We start from the raw sequence: 20,005 nt of genomic DNA on the forward strand, positions 1-20,005 counted from the left end.
GTGTGTAGTTCCTTTGCCTGGGTAAGATACTACATTACCCACAATCCCTCCGCACAGCTACGAAGAAACTATCCATGGCTCTAACCAGCCGCTACCGGCTTCGAGGTCTAAGGATCCCAGCGGAGGCGAAGTGCGGTAAAAATAATGACGTCCCGCTCGGACAGGTACACGATGCTATCAGTATTTTTTTCCTGTGTTTGAATTTTTTTGAATCCTGAAATAATTAATGCAGTTTTTTTATTTTATTTTATTCACATGTTTATAGTCCGCAGCAGCTTCGTCCTGTATAACGCTAACCACACTGACGCCCCTTCTCCTCTCCTCCTCCTTCCTTCACCTCCTATAAACAGATGTTTACACACCATTCCGTTAAACCCTGTCTCTGTTAGTTAGTTATTAACTGATCAGTATCATGACGATGGGGGATGAAGGTGCATCAAATGCGCTTCAGAAGTAGGCGAGCTGCATGCTGACACAGTCGTGCGTCACAGTCTCTGAAGTCACGAGTTAAATCTGTGATCATATATAAACCTCTGCATTTCAAGCTTTATTACAAACATTAGCAAGGAAGTAATACCTTAATGGTTTTTTCTGTTGGAGAAGTTTGAGGTGGCGCTCGTTAAACTTATTTTAGCCTGTTATGAATGTAATCAGAGTACTACACGCCAGACATTTCTTTCCATATTGACGTGACAGTATCATACAATTGTTGCAGATTTGTCAGCTGCACATCCATGATGCAAATCTCCTGTCCCACCACATCTCAGAGGTGCCCTGTTAGATTGAGATCTGGTGACTGTGAGTACAGTGAACTCATGGTCATGTTCATGAAACAAGTTTGAGGTGATTTGAGCTTTGTGACGGGACGAAACACGTGACATGATAATGGACATAATAAAAATTAAAACGCCAAAAAAACCAAAACAAGAATAACGATCAAATAACAGCAGACAACAAAGACTCAGTGTCACAAGATTCACTGTAAAGACGAATATTAAAGAACTCGAAACTCAACCCAGTGGTCAGACACCATAAGCACTAGAATGGTGAAGCGATATTGAAGATAACAAATGATAACGAATGATTTTTACAGTTTTCAGTTTTCTGTCTGTCTTCTGTCTTTGTCCTTTGGGTTGTTGGTCAGCCGAAGTCCCTTTGCAAGGGCTGAGACTGACAGTTTTCACTGTTTTCTCACATGAAGTGTATCATAAGAAATCATTTTGCCCCATTTGGTTTTGTAGTGTTTCTGTTGATCAGGTCAGTGAACTGAAAGGAAGGATCAACAGAAGACATCCATCATGGCTTCTTTTTATTTAGAGGTGGCTCTATTAATACCAGCCAAGCAGCTCTTTGCTGTCAGTGTTACAGTGATCCTCTTAGACTCTGTCACTCACTTTCTCGCAGAGAGAGAGAAAGCAGGACACGGGGAGAAGAGCAGATTTTTCAGATGATTAAGGCTTCACAGTGAATGCACAAAGTGAAAACAGACTAGAAATAGACCTGTAATTAACACGTTCACGGCCTCGGTCAGTGCTGAGGGCCGCTTGCTGTTGTTTTTGGGGAGGTTGCCACAGTGACGGGTGAGCTGGAGGGTAACAGGTTGTCGTCCGAAGCAGATTTGACTCTGCTGGACTGCACAGGAGCCAGAATCTCCGGCTGCTGGTCGTTGAGGTCTGACCGCAGGTAAGATGTGGCTGACTGCAGTGTTGCTGCTGTTGTTTTCACGGGGCGATCGTGGCTCAAGAGTTGGGAGTTCGCCTTGTAATCGGAAGGTTGCCAGTTCGAGCCCCAGCTCGGACAGTCTCGGTCGTTGTGTCCTTGGGCAAGACACTTCACCTACCGCCTACTGGTGTTGGCCAGAAGGGCCGATGGCGCGATATGGCAGCCTCGCTTCTGTCAGTCTGCCCCAGGGCAGCTGTGGCTACAACTGTAGCTGCCTCCACCAGTGTGTGAATGTGAGAGTGAATGGGTGGATGACTGGACGTGTAAAAGCGCTTTGGGGTCCCTAGGCGGGACTAGTAAAAGCGCTATACAAATACAGGCCATTTACCATTATATTTACCATTTGTTTTCTCTCAACACAGACACCCTGCTGGTTTTCCCCCAACAAAGCTCGCATACACACTGTGAATACGTGTGTGAGTGCTATAAATAGTCCGCAACCAGGGGTTGTTGACAGGTCAGAGGGAGTGCCGTATCCGGATTAGTTTGCAGTGATTTGGTGTGAGAGCTGGGTTTATTTGGGTTGCTTGAAATGTGTCATTACTGCACAATTATAATGACCTCGAATATGCAAAACACTCATTAGTCTTCACTTCCATTCAAGATTTGTCCCATTTAGTATGCATGCGCTGTAGTAGTGCATCACATCCAAAACAAGCAGGGTACCGATTTAGTTTCTAATTATTGCCTGTGGGAGTGTATAAGTCCAGAAAGAGTCCCCAGAGAGCATGACGCAAAAGCTAAGCTGACTTTTCCATGTTCCATCGTTAATGGTGATGTGAGCCTAATCTAAATCACTGTGATCTAAGCTGCTGTGTACCTAATAAATTACCTTACAGTCTTACTACTACACTATAGACAGAGGTAAAGCAGTATTCATATTCTTTATGCCAGTACTGCACCATAACCGTAAAAGAAATGACAGTGTAACTTAAAGCTTTTGTTTTGTGGCTACAGTATCAGAACTTAAAATAGTGAAGAGAAAGAATCACAGCATGTGTTTATAGCATTGTTACGATAACAATAGTACATCTCCACTCCTACTGAGCTCTCACAACGCCTTTATACTACAAGCTGCAGTCACCCTCACGCACACTTTTTATCTACGTGCACAAATGCCTATGGATCAACTTGGCATTCACTATCTTGAGCGTACAGTGACGTTAGCTTTTCAAACTCTCAGCTTGCTGAGGTTGAGCCGGAACAACAGTAGCAGCAAATTTCCATCCTATATAGGGACAGGGATAGCTCAGTAGGTAGAGTGTTGGCCCCATGATTGGAAGGTTGGGGGTTGGAATCCGGCTACCCTGAGGTACCCCTGAGCAAGGTACCGTCCCTACACACTACTCACTGGACGCCCAATGGCTGCCCACTGCTTCACTGACAGACTGGGTTAGATGCAGAGAAGAATTTCCCCACGGGGATCAATAAAGTATACATTACTATAAACCACCATATGTTTATGTTAATCAAGTGTTCTCATACTAGAAAAGTACATGCTAGCTCATACATGCTAGAAAAGCTCCAGTAATTCATATGTGTAATTCCTGAAGACTCAGAACTTCACTGGAGGGGTGAAACACCATTCTTCTTAACTATGGTGGCACAAACTGTCAGTGTAAAGTCTCCCAGAAACGCTCACTTATGTTTAAACGTGGTTCCTGTAAATCTCAGAGCATATGATTCATATCATCTTAGTACTGAAAGAGCTCCTTCTCATCAGGATAGAGATTTTCCTCAAAGAAAAACTGGATGTGGCCCTTATATGAGATTTTACATCCTCAGTGATCAACAGCAGAGCTCATAAACAGTAATGTGTTTGCGTAAAGGGACAAAACTCTTTTCTGCTTGCACAGCAGGTGTCGGCATTCTAGAAATTGAATCTTGCTGTTGTTGTTGTTTTTGACCATGAGCTCCACATTTTTTAGTAAAATATTTAAACAGGATGTTTAAGGATGGTTGGCTATGGTACAGATTTAATGCTTTCTAAATTCAGAATTATTGGAAGAAAAGAACTAATTAACTTTAATATGTATAAATATATAATTTAATTTGTATGTGTTTGTTTGTATTTCTATGAATGTGTAGGTATGAATGTACATGTATGTGTATATGGGCCAGTTGCATTTCTATTCAAGCATAAATTTGAGTTGCTTCTGTACAATTGGTTAATATATCCTCCTGAGAACTGAGGAACTTGAACTTTTTTTGTGATTTCCTTCCTCTTTGGAGCTAAGAAAGGCCACCCAAAAACATGAGATATCAATGGAAAGCCCAAGATGTCCTCTATTTAGTACATTAAGACTTAGTAAGCTAGCTTAAATAAGTCAAAAGATACAGACCAAATCAATTCAATCCATCTATCTATCTCTATTGAAGACGCCATAAGTTTTAGCTAACCTTTAACTCTTAAGACCATAAGCACAAAAAAAAATACTTGTTAGTGATGTTAGTGTTAGCACTGTGTGTGACTGTAAATTAGCTGCATCATGCAGAAAAGCCCAGCAAGTATTTTCAAAATAAATATACATTTGCATTAGAAATCAGAGAATACAGACTACATCATTTGCTCTAATAACTCTATAGGCCTATAGCTGCGACAGTTTCCCTCCCGTTCCTTCCATGGATCGTTTGTTCAGGCTGTGACCTGCCCTGCTGTTTGCTGTTTTTGCAGTGGGAGCGGGGAGGACTCGTTGGACCGCCTCCTGCCCCCGGCCGGGGCCCCTCGCAGGAAGAGCGCTACCTCGCTGAGTAAAACAGAGCCTCCTCTGCTCCGCACAGGCACACGCACCATCTACACTGCTGGCCGGCCGCCCTGGTATGACGAGCACGGCGCTCAGTCAAAAGAGGCCTTTGTCATTGGTACGACACTCACTGATGATGTTGTTTGTCCTCCAGATTGCCAAGTCGTGGCTTTGAGCTGCAGAAGCTGTCCTTAATGTCCTATTCTCTCATATTATACCCATAAACATTTTAGTGCTATCACACATGCGTACCAGCAGACAACATTAGACACACTCTGAAAAACACACATAATGGGCCTTTGAAATGCTGTGTGGATCTGCAGGGCTGTGTGGGGGCAGCGCCTCAGGGAAGACCACCGTGGCCAATAAGATCATTGAGGCCCTGGATGTGCCGTGGGTTGTGCTACTGTCGATGGATTCTTTCTACAAGGTGATGCCTGTTTGTGTTTTTTGTCTTTATCGATTTGGTAATTATTACAGATTATCTGTTGGCTTGTTAAAGGAAGAAATTATCTATGTGCAGAGAAAATCTTTCGGTAATCTTAGGAGCTTTTCCATCACAGACTCGAAGTAATCACTGTACTGCTGTCACTTGATTTAATAAGAGGTTGTGGTTTTGCCTTAAAATTACAGCCTTCGAATGACAGACTATTCATGTGCCGCAGCAGTGAAAATAAACCTACAGAGATTTGCAGGGGAAAAGGAACAGAGAACAATGGAGTAACATATTTGTGTTTAGGAGGAACCTGGAACAAAATACACTGTAAGAACATCAATTAAACTTCATTTAAATCACCCACTGTATACTAAACAAGAAAGGTTTGAGGTTTCCACCAAGACTAAAAATTCCCTCCACAGCCTTTATGAATTGAGTTTCTGGATCCAAAAGTATATCTCACAGTTTTTATTTTAATATGTGTAAAGAAGTCTCATTAACAAAACCCTGAATCCAGATTTCTAGGTGAAACTAAGCCACACCACTAGTAAAATTTTCGTGTAAATTTGTTTTAGAACCTTTTGTGTAATCCTGACAACAAACAGAGCCAATCACATAACTTTCTTGGTAGAGGTAATCAATTTGAGTCCCAGCAGGAAACCAACATATTAGGCTGTTTGTTAAATCTTCAGAAAAAATGTCAGATTAATTGAAAATTTCCATCCATGCTCTAAACTGGCACGTAACTCATACAGTGCAGAAACATTGTATATTTTGTTTAGACAGTAAATTGTTCTCAATCTTGTTCAAACACAGAAAGTTCCCATTTGATGCTCAAGCCAAAACAAGTCATTATACGATCCACCATACTGTCTACACAGGATTATGGACCTATCCTGTGTGTTCATGCTGTCGCTAATGCTATAAACCACTGGATGCGCTCTACCACAGCGCCACGTGCTATTCATTACTGCAGACAGCTACGGCTCTCACCAGCTGTGAGTTACACAGTCAACAGTCCAGAAAGCACCCACTGATCTGTGATCTGTGTTTGTTTTCATAGACTCAACTTCTTTAGTTGAGATCAGTTGGGAAAACCTAATCATTACAGATAGAGAGTCATAACAAGTTCCTCAGACCAACTTTTTTCTTGTAAGCCGCACACTCATAAGCAGAGATTTTCAGTCCTCTATAAGACTTTAAATCTTGCTCATGTTTCCAATTATTTTTGTGCATTGTGGGTGTTTTTTTTGAGTGAAAGAGTGTAACTATTTGCTCTGCTGCAAAGGAACTCTTGATCTCAATTAAATTTGTCACATAAATAAATCTTAAGTTAGTAAATTACAAAGAGAAATGTTACTATTTATGTTTTCTGTCCCAGTGTTCAGAACCACATAATAAAAAAATGATTCATCACCATCACAGAGACACGAACCAGTCATTTTGAATAAACCACATATGCTGTTATCAGGTTTAACATCTTAAAATGTGGTTTAGCCAAGAAGATGTATCAAAAGTATAACTTCATCTTTTGTTGATAGAGTCCAACATTTTAGAAACTGCAAATGTTTGTTGTCTTGTAGAGTTTAAAAGATCAGTAAAAGAAAAAAATTGTAGTTAGTTAGTTTATTTCTTAAATAAAATACATAGAAAATGTTAATTACCACTAACTTTCCAAATGGTAATTGAGCTAATCCACCACCCCTGCCATCCAGCATTAAATCAGTGCCATTGATTATTAAATTTGGATTTTTGAGCCCAGTAAATAATATTCCCGTCTTTATGCCATGATCGGCAAGGTCTGTCATCTCAGTTGTGGGCAAATAAAGGCTATCTCATCTCATCATCATCATCAAATCTTCCCACTGCGCAGTGACATCAGAGTGACGTCTTTTATGTGTCAATTTTGGACGTCAAATTTTGGTCGACTAAAGGACTTGTTTTGTAATGACAGGTCTTTTTTTCTACATCTACTGAACATGTAGTGTTGATGTCCATAGGACCTTCGTGTACAGTCTATTTGTAGTCCCGAAGTGGTCATTGTGGACAACTTTTCAACGTCAAACATAGACACATTTTACACGCCGTTTTTTCACTGCATCTTTAGGCTTCTTAGTCCCATGTGTCCAGAGGGTGGAGGACATGTTTTCTATAGGCTACCAGTTGATTTTTGTTTACACCTTTATTACCTTTATTATTACCTTTACATTTATTAATCATATAAATTTCCTGCACCTATCATAGACGTCCAGATGAAGTCCAAAGTTCAAATGTTGACGTCCAAGCTGGGTCATGGTTGGACGTCCAAATTGTAGACCTAGTTTGGTTGTGTGTAGTTGTCCAGAACTAGTCGTTGACCAACGGACCCAATATAGATCTGAACGTCTATCCGACGTCCAATGTTTAGTGGGATCAGTAAATTAAGACAAAATGAGGTATGCTGAAGTCTTACTTCTCTCTTCTGCATCCACAGACAAACGTATCAGCTAATTAATAATATAATCTAAAAGTAATAACACAACTTCACAGAAGAAAATCTGCTGTTACAATTAACAGCACAGCAATCTGTAGTTTTTGTCAGATAATTGCATTAATAAGAAGGCACCAATGCAATTGAGACGTCCATCTCAGTGACTGACTGAGCTGAAATGAAATCTCTGTCAGATGGTCCACGTTCCTAACTTTAGGCGTTAGCAAAGGATAAATGGGTCAGTTTTTGAAAAATTCACCCTCACTACACTTGTCACAAATGGGTACATTAACTTAAAAAATCAAAGCTGTGTTTTGTGCCAGAGTTAAAACATTATTTAAATTCTGTTAAGTTATGTATTTTAACTTTGGAGTCTATGAGGACTGACTTGTTTGCAGAGCCTAAAGAAGTCATTGGCCATTAGAAGAAGTGCAGTTGTTAGCATTATAATAAAACTGCATTTTCAGCCCAGGAGTTTAATGGTTCATATTCGTGGTAATAAGCTGATCTAAATGATAAAAGAAACCCTCATTTAAAATCTTTAAATAGTTAATCAAGTTAATGAGGAAGATCCTCTGAAATTCATCTTTATTTTGTGTCTTTCAGGTTTTATCCCCTGAGGAGCAGGCTCTGGCCGCAAAGAACGACTACAACTTTGACCACCCGGGAGCATTTGACTTTGAGCTGCTGGTTTCCACCCTGAGAAAACTGAAGCAGGGCAAAAGTGTGAAGATCCCGGTGTATGATTTCACCACACACATGAGACATAAAGACTGGGTGAGTTTGGTTTTTATTGCTTTAAAGGAACCTCTGTTGATTGTGCCAAAGATGAGATGGACCAGAAAGAACCCCAGTGTTGAGGCAGCATTCAAAGCTGAAAATGTATTCAACTTAAATGAAATTAAAATTTTTAAAAACTGTGTGTCAATGCGACACACTGCAGCTTTAATCTTATAAAAGCTCAAACGACTGTTTGTGGCGCCGCTTTCTTCTTTAAAGACTCGACTTTCCCTCCTCTTCTTGCAGAAAAATGTGTACGGTGCCAGTGTGATCATTTTTGAAGGAATTATGTCGTTTGCAGACAAAGAGCTTCTTCAGGTAAGACAGAGCATTCTTTTATTTCCTTTCTTTTGAACGACTAATCATCACCAGGAATTGTCTGTGCAGCTGCTTGGCTGAAATGAACATTATTGAACTGTTGGCTCGTCGCACCTGCAGCTCCTGGATATGAAAATCTTTGTGGACGCAGACTCAGACATTCGGCTCGTCCGCCGGCTCCGCAGAGACATCACAGAGCGTGGACGGGACATTGAAGGCGTAATCAAGCAATACAACAAGTTTGTGAAGCCAGCCTTTGAGCAGTACATCGAACCAACCATGAGGCTGGCAGATATTGTTGTACCAAGAGGTGAGTCAGACAGGCCTCGTCTTTCCTAAAGACCACCTAAACTAAAATGTTTGGACATATTTGTTAACACTGGCTGTTCTCGGCTTTTTGTTCCCTCCAAGGTGGTGGGAATATGGTGGCCATTGATCTGATTGTCCAGCATGTTCACAGCCAGCTGGAGGAGGTGAGTCACCAAATCGCTCCGTATACTTGAGAGCATGGTGCCACCATGTGTCTGAAGGCTGAAACATGCAGACTCCCAATTCTTTGTGGGATAAGTGGCATCAGAAGAAAAATACATCGAGCAAGCTTTCACATTTTTAACCCTTTAACTTTGAAAAATATTGCCAGCAAACTGAATTAAAAACACAAAACCTGAGATTTGTTGATTTTACAAGTGTTATGTGTGTAGCCATGTGACCTCTACTGTTGTTCAAAAGCCAGTGAAAACTGAGTCCTGCAGTTGTAGTGGATGACATGTTCCTTTATTGTGATGAACATGCTGGGTCAGTCGAATGTGGCTCATCCTGAAAACAGTACCCCAGTAAAAAAATAATTAGGAACAAATGTACTCAGTAACTAAAACGAAAAACAAAGAATAGATGTGAATGTCGATTTTAGTTATCAAAATGCAAAGACAGAATGAAACCAACTAAAATCATACAGGACTCTGCCAAAGTCATCTCATTTTTTTGGTGTTTAAATGCGAAAGAGCTGCAGTGATTTATTGAAACATGCAAACATACAGTATATAAGGCAGAAATAGAGTTTATACAGTTCTAATGCATGCACGTGCAAAATATTTGGTGTGACCACCTTTATTCTTGAGCACAGCCTGAACTCCTGAAGCTTTTTCTTTAGGAATAGTTCTCCGAGCTTCTTGAGGGACATTCAAAACTCTTCATTGGATTTTGGCAGCCTTTTGTTTTGTTCTGTGTCAAGATGATTCCACACTGCTTCGGTAATGTTCAGGTCCCGGCTGCGGGGAGGCCGATCCAGGACTGAAAGTGTTTTATTTTGGTTTTTCTATCCAAGTGTGCTTTTTGCGCATTAGCAGTGTCAGGGCAGGATATTAAAAGGGTTTTTTTTTTAAATAGGAAAAACAGCATCACCATCCTTATCTTCTGAAACATTATTTTTTTCTCTACTATTATTTTCATTTATCGTCTCTCTCTGTCCTCCCTTTATGCAGCGTGAACTCAGTGTCAGGTATGCTGATACATATTTTCACTTCTGTGACTTTGGTCGGCTTATTTTAATTGGAAATTTTATATTCAAACTGTGTCCTCTATGGCTTCCACACTGTGCCCCATCTGCCCTCTCTGAAAACTCCCTGCCGCCTCAGAATCTCTTTTCTCTGATAGTGTGTCGGACTAACAAAGTTAAACCTTTTGATCTGATCTGCTTTGTCTCAGGGCACTCCTGGCCTCTGCCCAGCAGACGCAGCCGTTGCCCCAGACGCTCAGTGTCCTCGAGAGTACGCCGCAGGTCAGGGGCCTGCACACCATCATCAGGTAGTGACATGTGATCATGATGTCCTTCCTGCAGTCCTATAATTTGAAATTTAAAAACGTTTTGATTCCCTCCGCCGCAGGAACAAAGAAACCAGCCGAGACGAGTTTATCTTCTACTCAAAGAGGTTAATGCGGCTTCTCATAGAGCACGCTCTAACATTTCTACCATCTCAGGTGAGTAAACTTGGTTTGAATATCTAGAATCATTACTTTTTATTAATATGATTACCCTTGCATGAAAAGAGTTGCTCATAGTGATTAAAACAAACAAAACAAACAAAAAAACAGTAATTAATTCCCTCCAAATCTATTGAGTTTCTCATATTTTAATTCATAGTTTTGGTTTCAAGCTGACTGCATTTTGAAGCTTTAACATTAGCGTTTTGGCCCCCACCGTGTTGGTTTTTTTTTAGAGCCACAAGTTACCTTGCATGGATAAAAGGGCTTGAGAAACAACATACCAGATAATTAATCCTAAATACACTCACCAAAAATGAATAACAAACTACTGGGATGTTCTTGACTACACAGCAAGACATAACATTAGTCAGGTTATCAATCAAAATGCTTCAAAAGTCACCAACGGCACACACAGTGAAGCGAAGTGTTGTGATGAGTCCGAGCAGATACCGTTTGGCTGCCTGTAAATCAGCGCAGCCACATCTTTTACTCAATCATCCTGGTGGGTGACTTATAAAAAAAGTCACCTGTCTCAGACTTTTTGGAAGAGTCAAAACTATCTGTAGAGCCCAAAAAGCTTTTTTTAAAGCTGTAAAGTTGGACATTTTAAAATGGGAGTGTATGGGGATTTACTCGTTTTGCACCCAGCCTCAAGTGGTCACTAAAGGAACTGCAGTTTTTTGCACCCCTCGATGGACACGGACACAAACACCGCAACAACGACAAAGTTGCAATGTGCCTGCTGGATGTATGAAAGTGCAATACACGTGTTCCTTTAAATAATCAAACTAAGTATGAGCAAGTATTAAAAAATAATCTGAATTTTACATTTCATGTTTCACAAGTCGGCTGTATCAATTAAAAAAGTAAAATAAGCCATGGTGAACCCTGTCGGCTCCCAAATTTCAGTGATGCCTGTCACTGTCATGCAAACAAGAAGTTTTGTCTGTAACTATAGCGTTATGTTCTACATACTGTGTATGAAAACCACTTCATCTTCATATTCTATCATGACAAAACAGCTTTAAAGCTTTTTGCAATTATTTTTCTTTGATTCACTGAACTGCAGACAACCCTGTTTTCACTTTTTTCATCCTCATACCTTCTACTGCTTGCCTAGCGGTTAACAACCAAAACCACTTAACAGAACATAATTATTTCTCTGTATTTCTCTGAAAATGTACTTGTGTTAAAGCTAAGTGAACACTATTTATGTTGAATTGAGGAATGAAAAGCTGCCCTTTTTGATGTGAACTCTTGTAATAAAACTTGTTAGGCTTACTGAGTAAAGCACCTCATTAGAGCCCCCTTCACAGTTAGCTCGTGCATGTTAGTCATATTATCCAGAGGGCATGTTTCATACTTCACATTCTAAATCTGCTGACTTTACCTTTCTGCATAATGAGCTGATATTATTAGCTTCTCCTCAGTCACATAAAACAGTAACAATTAATTTCACCGGGGAGTTTCTTTTTTTTTTCTTTTTTCTCTTTCTTTTTTTGCAAGGAAAGTAACACGGAAATATGATAAAACTTGAAGTGGCCCCATTATGCCCATTTGCACCTCCAGGTTTTTATATTTGGATTTCTGAGAAGTAGCTTTGCATAATTCACATTTTAAAAATAAACTTTTTTTTTAAGGGATTGAAGAGTCTAGGTGCAGCTCAAATCTTCAAAGCTACTCTCTCTTGGCTGCCCCTTGTGAACAAAATCTTTTATATCAGGTGGGCGTGGCTTCTGTGCGGACCAAAGCTTCTTGCTAGCCAGAGCTGTGTGCATGAGATGACCATGTGAGGGATTTCTGTTTTCACTGCCATCACACAGAGTGACAAAAAGAAAAAGAAAACTGCCTTACACTGAGTGTGTGAAGCTTGAGCTTTTGATTCATAGGGATTACCTACTGAAAAAGTAACTAAATAAGTCACTATGATACTCATTACAGCAAAAATAAAAAAAATAAATAAATCTGAGAACTCTTGTGCAAATGTAGTGTTTGTGTTAAAGATCAGGTTTATATTTGTGTATTTTTTCTTTAGTGCCACTTTTTTATGTCGGTGTGTTTGTTTGTGGGGTGTTTGGTGTGCAATAAAACATCATTTCTTCTTCTGCCTTTGCAGCCGTGTTCAGTTCAGACCCCACAGGGCCATGATTACGAGGGCTGCAGTTACAACGGTAAAGGGGTAAGTGATGTTCTTGTTTTACAAGGTCTTGTTAGCTTCCAGTCGAATATGACCTCAGGGTTTCTGTCATCATGCTCGCTCTGCTGCCTCGTCTCCTCAGATCACCGGTGTGTCGATCCTGCGCGCAGGAGAGACCATGGAGCCCGCCCTGAGGGCCGTGTGCAAGGACGTCCGCATCGGCAAGATCCTCATCCAGACCAACCTCGACTCAGGCGAGCCAGAGGTAGAAAAATATGAGTCATTTACCATCAAATCCATGTGCGTGCTTTGCTTTCAAGACTTCACGCGCTCCTGGGTGTGTCTCAAAAATCACATCAAACAAAAGATGAAAATGTTTTGATTGTTTTTTTAAATTTTTTTTCCCTTCCACATGATGTGTGTCTCCGTGGTAACTACCCTTCCTGCTTTTGTAACCATGGTAACTGGTCTCCTCCTCTCTGGCCTCACCAGCTGCATTACCTGCGTCTGCCCAAAGACATCAGTGAAGATCATGTCATCCTAATGGACAGCACAGTCTCCACCGGCGCTGCTGCCATGATGGCAGTTCGAGTCCTATTGGTGGGTGGAAATTAGCATCATTACCCTGCAGTAAGGCAGCAGTAGGGACCCTCTCCTCTTGGGCAGTCACATGTGTTTTATTACCCATCTGTGTGGGCATTGAGTAGATGTTATTCTTTTTCTCTGGTGCAGTTTGAGTTGTATTATTCCTGCAAGGAAAACCTCAAATGAATCCTTTCCACTTACTGAGCTTCTTAAAGTGATCAAGAAGCCACTAACTGTTTCACTGTGATGTGTGTGGCTGAGCAGGATCATGAGGTGCAGGAGGATAAGATCATGTTGGTGTCGCTGCTGATGGCAGAGCTCGGGGTGCACTCTGTGGCCTATGCCTTCCCAAAGGTCAAAATCATCACCACTGCTGTGGACAAGGGCCTGGATGATTTTTTACATGTAATTCCTGGTATCGGTAAGCACTTCCATGCATTTTTTCATTCTTTCACGTACTGTCTTGTAAATTCAGATGGCCTGTGTTCCTACTTGTGCACACATTTTACCTGAAGTATTTTTTTTCCAGTTTGGAGTCAGCAGGAGAAAACTTTTGAATTATAGCTGACGTACAAAAATAAAGATTTAATGCAAGTTCATAAATCTTCATTAGCTTACCACACCGCCTTCAGCGTGCAGGTGTTGGGTTCATGATTTTAGCTTTGTGCAGGAAATAAAAAGCAGCAGACAAAAAGATAATAAGCATCTGTTTCTCTAGTTGACAAATTAAATTTCTTGTACCAGCAGTTTGTAATATTATGATTGTGTCATGTTAGATTTGAAGCAAACCTCTCTTTCTGTCACTACTGAGTGAGTGAGCAACGTGAACATCAGATGGCCCACTCGTAGCTTTACAAACAGAACTACTTACATATGATTATGTAACTTGTCCTGCAGAGAATACAAGTGAAAATACTGCAGCTGTTTTTTGAGGTGCACATGATGGCACAAAATTTTTTGCAGGTATAGGAAGTATAATATTACACCTGAAATCTCATAAAACTCATTTGCTTATAGGCATTGCAGTCCTGAACTTTTCTCACACTTACCTGATAAAGGGACAAGTGTTAACACAAATGTCCGATGCACTCACATTGCATTTTAGCCGGTCTTTAATCTGCCTGCTGCCTAGTACAGGATCCATTTGGTATCAGATTGCACCAATGTGTGAATGGTGTAGCTAATCGTCTAGTACATTTGCTGCTAATGAGTGGTCATCCTTTGTCCTGCCTCCAGTTGCGCCATCCTGGCAGCACCCCACCTAATCCACACAGAGTATTTCTAGTAGTGACAGTGTGTTTGAAGCTGACTATTTCCTGAAGCGTGCACATCAGAAAAGATAGCTGTGGAAACCTGATCACAGCCTGATCGTAGCAATGCTATTTGAAGTTCATGTGTGAAAATGCAGTTAGGGACAGCAGTGCCGAACGCGGACATATCGGAGAGCCCATCATTTAGCTTAGCCAAAATCAGGGGTGTCTCTGTTCAGCTTTGCCGAGGACCAAACGCTTGACTGCAGTGAGTCCAAAAGAGTTGCAGGAGGCGATATTGTTTAGCTGTTAAATAAAAAAGGGAAGTTAAAGAACAATTTGGTCTGCACTTTTTCTTTCAATGAGAAAGAACAAGAATGAAAACATATGGCGGCCTCTAAGGTCAAAGCACATGCAAGAAAATGCAAACAGGGAAATGCATAAGTTTATAAATGTTATAGTTACCGGGGGAAAAAACAGATAGTCTTGTGCAGGCTGGTAGTTGTGAACATCCAGTCAAATCTGCAGATGTAACATAAATCTCTACCGATCAATTTAGACTCGTTATGAACTGTGGGTCAAATGTGTTTGAAAGAAACAAGTCTTGGGGCTGCATAATAAGGTTCAATCAAATGTGCGTTTATGCAAACTGATATTTTTAATCACACTGAGACAAAAAATAGGGGTAGTTGATGGTTTTATATGCTCAAAATGGGTCATTAAAGCCCGTGGGTAGGCGGTTGCTAGGCAGCATGATGGTGTCATAATATATCACATGTAATTCAACATTTGTGGATATAAATTAGATGTTAAGGTCATAAAATTAAAACAACAAGATGCTTTAATAAGGTGCTAAAGGTGCATAAATGCAAAAAAAACCCAAACCCAAATCATTTTAACCTGTTGCAAGGCAGTTGCTAGACAACATAACGATGCTGTAATATCTGATGCAGATAAGACCTACGATGTATGTGTGCGCCAAGTTTGGTTGCTGAACTCCTGACAGCCTAGGAGTGGTTTTTGGACAAAGAAACAAACATACAGACAGATATTCTGTAGCCTTTGTGTATTGTTGGAAGATGTATTATTTATCTAACTGATAACAGAATATCTGTAGAAGCACAGATTTTTTTTACTAGAAATTCTTCATTTGATCACTGTAACCGAGCACATATTTGGAAGTTGAGAGTCTCCTGAATGTTTGAGCGTTGTGTGTGTAAACTGATGTCCGTCCAAGCAGTTGTTGTTTAGATTCAAGCAGGTAGGAAGTGAGCTGAGTTTAACTAGAAAGTGAAAAGTGAACATAAAATCAATTTAACGTCCTTGAAAAATACCAGTGGAAAAATAGCTTTCTCTTATTGAGCCATTGCTTGTAAAAAAAAAGAAAAAGAAAAAAGAGAGAGATCTATATCAAAAGCAGAAATTCAGTTTAAACTTTCATTCAACCTTTGCAGCTATTTAGCTTTACTATCTCTTCACACTGTGTTTTTCAGTGTGTCTTATCGTTACATATTTCTCTTGCCTGGCTTCAGGGGCGATGTCTGCTCCGCTCTGAGTGCACTGCTGTGTGTGTGTTTTTAGGGGACTTTGGGGACCGGTACTTTGGGACTGATGGCTTCGACAGCTGGAGTGATGAAGAGGACCAGGAGAAGCTGTCACACTGACTCAAACATTTGTGAGACTCTGTGAAAGAAAACACAAACTACTTGAAAATTGTTGTGGATCCTCCTCTTCAGGTGTAGACTAGCAAAAAAAAAACCTGTTATATTTACTTTTGTGTACTGTAAATTATTCTTTTTCTACTCCTCTGAAGATGATGTCTGAGTCCAGGTTTGTGCATGAGGGATATTTTGTTCTGCTCGAGTATTCATCTTAAATATTTTAATACTGAACAGTAAAGCGGTGCCATTGCCTTTGAGGTGCAGTAAAACAATAATCCAATAACAATAATTAAATGGGTCCAGGTTGCACCAGCTGTTCTTAAATCCAGAACTTAGTAAGAGCCAAAGAGTAAAGGAGTAAGTTCAAAGAGTAATGTACTAAATTTAGTTGGGCAATTAAAATATAGTGAATGTCTTCAGTAGTTTTGACTGTAGTAATGTGTAAATCTGTCATGCATGTAGGGAGTTCCAGTTCAATACAGCAGCACCGTGAGGCAGCATCAGTATGGAAACATGCTCACAGTAGCAGGTAATGCTTGCCTTGTTCACAGTCTCAGTTTTACATATTACCAAACCAAAGTACAGCAGATTGGACCAAAGAAAAGCTCACATATGATATTATTTGAATAAAAATTAGGAAGTTTCTAGGCTCGATTTCTGCTGATTGCTAGGCTGTCTCCCTGTGCGTGTGTGGGCTTTCCTCTTACCAGCTTGAAGTCCAGTCGCCTTCTTTTGAAGCTCTTAAGACTACCATGACCTGGATGACTGAGAGCCTGCACAGACATGTGGGCTTTCCTCCAGTTTTCTTTCGCAGTTCGAAGACACGTTTGTCAGGTTAACTGGTGATTGGTCAGCTTGTCTGTGGCTGTAGAAGTGGTTAAATAATTTAATTTTTCTTCATTACTGGACATTAGTGAATACATGTAATTCATCTAATAATTGTTTGGAAGTTTCACATTTTAAAAAAAACCCATAAATTTCATCCTCATGGTGGTGCTAGATGAAAAGTTAGAGGTGCTTCTTTTTGGGGGTGAACAGCACAACAGACAATTTTGAAGGTATTTGTGTGATTCTTGAAGTCGCAGATGAACTGATCTCTATCGATAAAACCAGTTGTGTCTAAACGTAGCTCTGACTATGCTCCATTGGAGAAATGTGTGTTTTTAAGAAGAAAGACATTTCACACAATTTAGATTGAGTGTGAAACGTCTGATTGCATGAACCCTACCACCATTATAGGTCACGTGTTTGGTCATTAGTTTGACCATTTTGTGAGCATAATTTTAGACCTTTACTGTTATAATGTAATTGAACCATATCTTCATAGCAGCAAACTAAAACCAATTAACTCTTTTGCACTCATCTAAACGGCTCAGGCTAATATTATATTCTGGGTATTTGGTTCACATAGAATGCAGCAGTGATCTATAGGATTTACAGGCTATAAAAGTTAGTGTGGTGAAGCCTGTTATAAATTGGGGATATGTTGATATGTTCATTTGCACGTAGTTGTTGAGTCACTTGTATTTTTATAGCACATTTAAAAACAACTGGCTTGGACCCAAAGTGCTTTCCAGTCCAGGCAGGTGGATTAACAAAACATAGAGGTAAAACATGGAAGGTAAAAACAGCATTAAGACAGAAATATGGATAAAGGAACTGGGAACATATAAAAGTAATGGCATAAACACAGTGTAATTACACTTACACAGCATTTGATCCCCTTTCTTCCACATATCCAATTCATAGGATCATAGAGGGGCTGCGGCCTATTTCCGTTGTCATGGGGTGAGAGGTGGGATACACCCTGGCAAGTCACCAGTCTTTCACAGGCTAAGAGACACAGACAACCATCTACAGCCAATGCAGAACCTAACATGCAAGTCTTTGGATTGTGAGAGGAAGCCGTGGGTGCTGGAGGGACGCCACGCAGGCAGAGGAAGGGTTCCAGTCGGCCAGTGAATTTGAACCAATGCCCCTTTAGTTATGTAGCAACAATGCTAACCTCCGCAGCCCTGCGCTCCCTTGCATTTCTTAAAAGTAAATTTGAATTCAATTAGAGTTAAAAATGTTCTTTTTTTCAGCACAGGCAAAAAAAGATATTTTACATGAAAATTGCCCCTCAACACCTTCTTCATGTTAAAAGGGGTTTTTTCCTTCTCACTGTTGCAAAGTGCTGCTCATAAGGAGTCACTTCGTCCACAATACTGTGGAGTTTGACGTCTTACAGAATAATGATTTATTACTATACACTAAACTGAATTAAATATTGGTAATAACACTGTTGTAGATTACTACTGTTTTTCAACTGTTCTCTTTTGTCCTCGTCATACAAAAGAGCAAAAAGTAAAAAATGTGAGCACTTTTTATCCAGTAGGGTTTATTGTGTCTTATAAATCAAATTAAAGCATTAAAATTTACTGTAAATACATAGTTAGAAAGGAAACAAGTCTGAGTTTATGAATAGCTGGTGCAACAAGAAAGTGTTCAGTGAACTTTCACACTTTATGCTGCTCTAGAAGGATTTTTCTGTATGAAATGGGATAAACCTATGTCTGAAGCAGAGCTGTTGTTTTAAATTTATAGTAAAGACACATAAGAGGAGGGATTAGATAAGGATTAAAATGTAAAACATAGAAATCTTGTACATAGGGTATGAAAAACATGAGATTTTGATACAGATTCAGTTTTCAGCCCTCACATCCACCACTCCAAGTTACTGCTGGAGTTTGACATTATGTGTCTGTGAGGTGCCAGGTCACCGACGGTCACATGCTCACGCTTGAATACTTTAAAAGCTCCTCTCAGGGTTCACGCACAGGCCGCCTGGCTCCTCTCTGCAATGCACTTTAAGGACTGAAGGGGTCAGTATAGCTCACATTAAGCTTCTTCCAGTATGATTTATAGTGTGTTTATTACCTTTGAGAAATGTGTTATTTTACAGCACAGGAAATGCACACGGACTCACCTGAATCACAATTTAGAGGTTTGAGGTGAGCAGCTGGAAACATCCTTGTGCTTCTCAGTTTAACTGACTGATCTGTTGCTGGGTGCGGTGTGTTAATGCTCACTTGTGAACATGTAAATAATAATGTTTCAGGGCTAAAAATGAGCAGTAAAAGATCACCTTCCTGTCGTGTTCGTGTCTCTTGATCCTTCTGGAGAAAAAACGGACTCCCCAGCCACTTTGTGACCTTATGCTGAGTGTTGTCTCTCCTCTGTCTCTCTCTGATCCTCTGTTTTTTCACCATCATGCACTTTGACTGCGTCTGACGGCCTCATTCATTCATGTTTATTCAGTCATTCATGCTCCTCACAGCGAGATTATCACATCACATAAGCTGTGAACGTGGTATCATCTTCACACCTACAGAATCTCCTACTCGTTTGTTTTGGGCTGTTTTCCTTTTTTTTCTTCCTGTGATAGCTCTTCGCCGAGTGGGTGACACTGTGATCACGGATGTCATACGACGCACGCTGTATTCTCCAAGACAGCAGAAGACTCGCTCAGCCATGTGACTACTGCCTCAAGGTTAACCTGTTACCATGGAGACAAGCCCACCAATGAAAATTCAGCAGACGGTTGCGCTGTTGACTGCAAGCTTTTTGTTTTAAGGGGTGACCTATTTTTTTTTTTCCCTCCCCCTCCCTCCCCAACACTTCACAGCCACTCAGACGCAGACCCCGCTACTCTGGCACATGTGCACGTGCGCACAGACATGCATACGGATAAAAAAAACATGGGAATGCTACTCACACACATGCACATACATGCTCCTCAATGAGGTCTGCAAGGTTGTGCACAGAAGAAGCAAAGGACAAAATGCACAGCTTTAGATTTAAATCAGTGGGAAAACATTATGTGTTTATAAATCATTTCCCTAAAGGGCCATTACAATTATTGGGATGCATTTCTAGA

At 40.4% G+C, this 20,005-nt stretch overlaps 1 pseudogene across 1 annotated transcript; it reads left to right on the top strand.

The window, feature by feature from the left end:
• The first annotated feature begins 74 nt into the window (after nt 1-74).
• On the top strand, nt 75-19,136 carry LOC102787664 (uridine-cytidine kinase-like 1; annotated as a pseudogene). Its single transcript, XR_015717034.1, has 15 exons — nt 75-164; nt 4,397-4,584; nt 4,790-4,896; nt 7,979-8,149; nt 8,399-8,470; nt 8,591-8,780; nt 8,882-8,943; nt 9,952-9,968; nt 10,175-10,273; nt 10,354-10,447; nt 12,570-12,632; nt 12,733-12,855; nt 13,083-13,190; nt 13,440-13,596; nt 16,007-19,136. The product of XR_015717034.1 is annotated as a uridine-cytidine kinase-like 1 (transcript).
• The last annotated feature ends 869 nt before the right edge of the window (nt 19,137-20,005 follow it).

Source organism: Neolamprologus brichardi, chromosome 20 (assembly GCF_056152115.1).
Source record: "Neolamprologus brichardi isolate AB-2024 chromosome 20, ASM5615211v1, whole genome shotgun sequence".
Lineage (NCBI taxonomy): Eukaryota > Metazoa > Chordata > Actinopteri > Cichliformes > Cichlidae > Neolamprologus > Neolamprologus brichardi.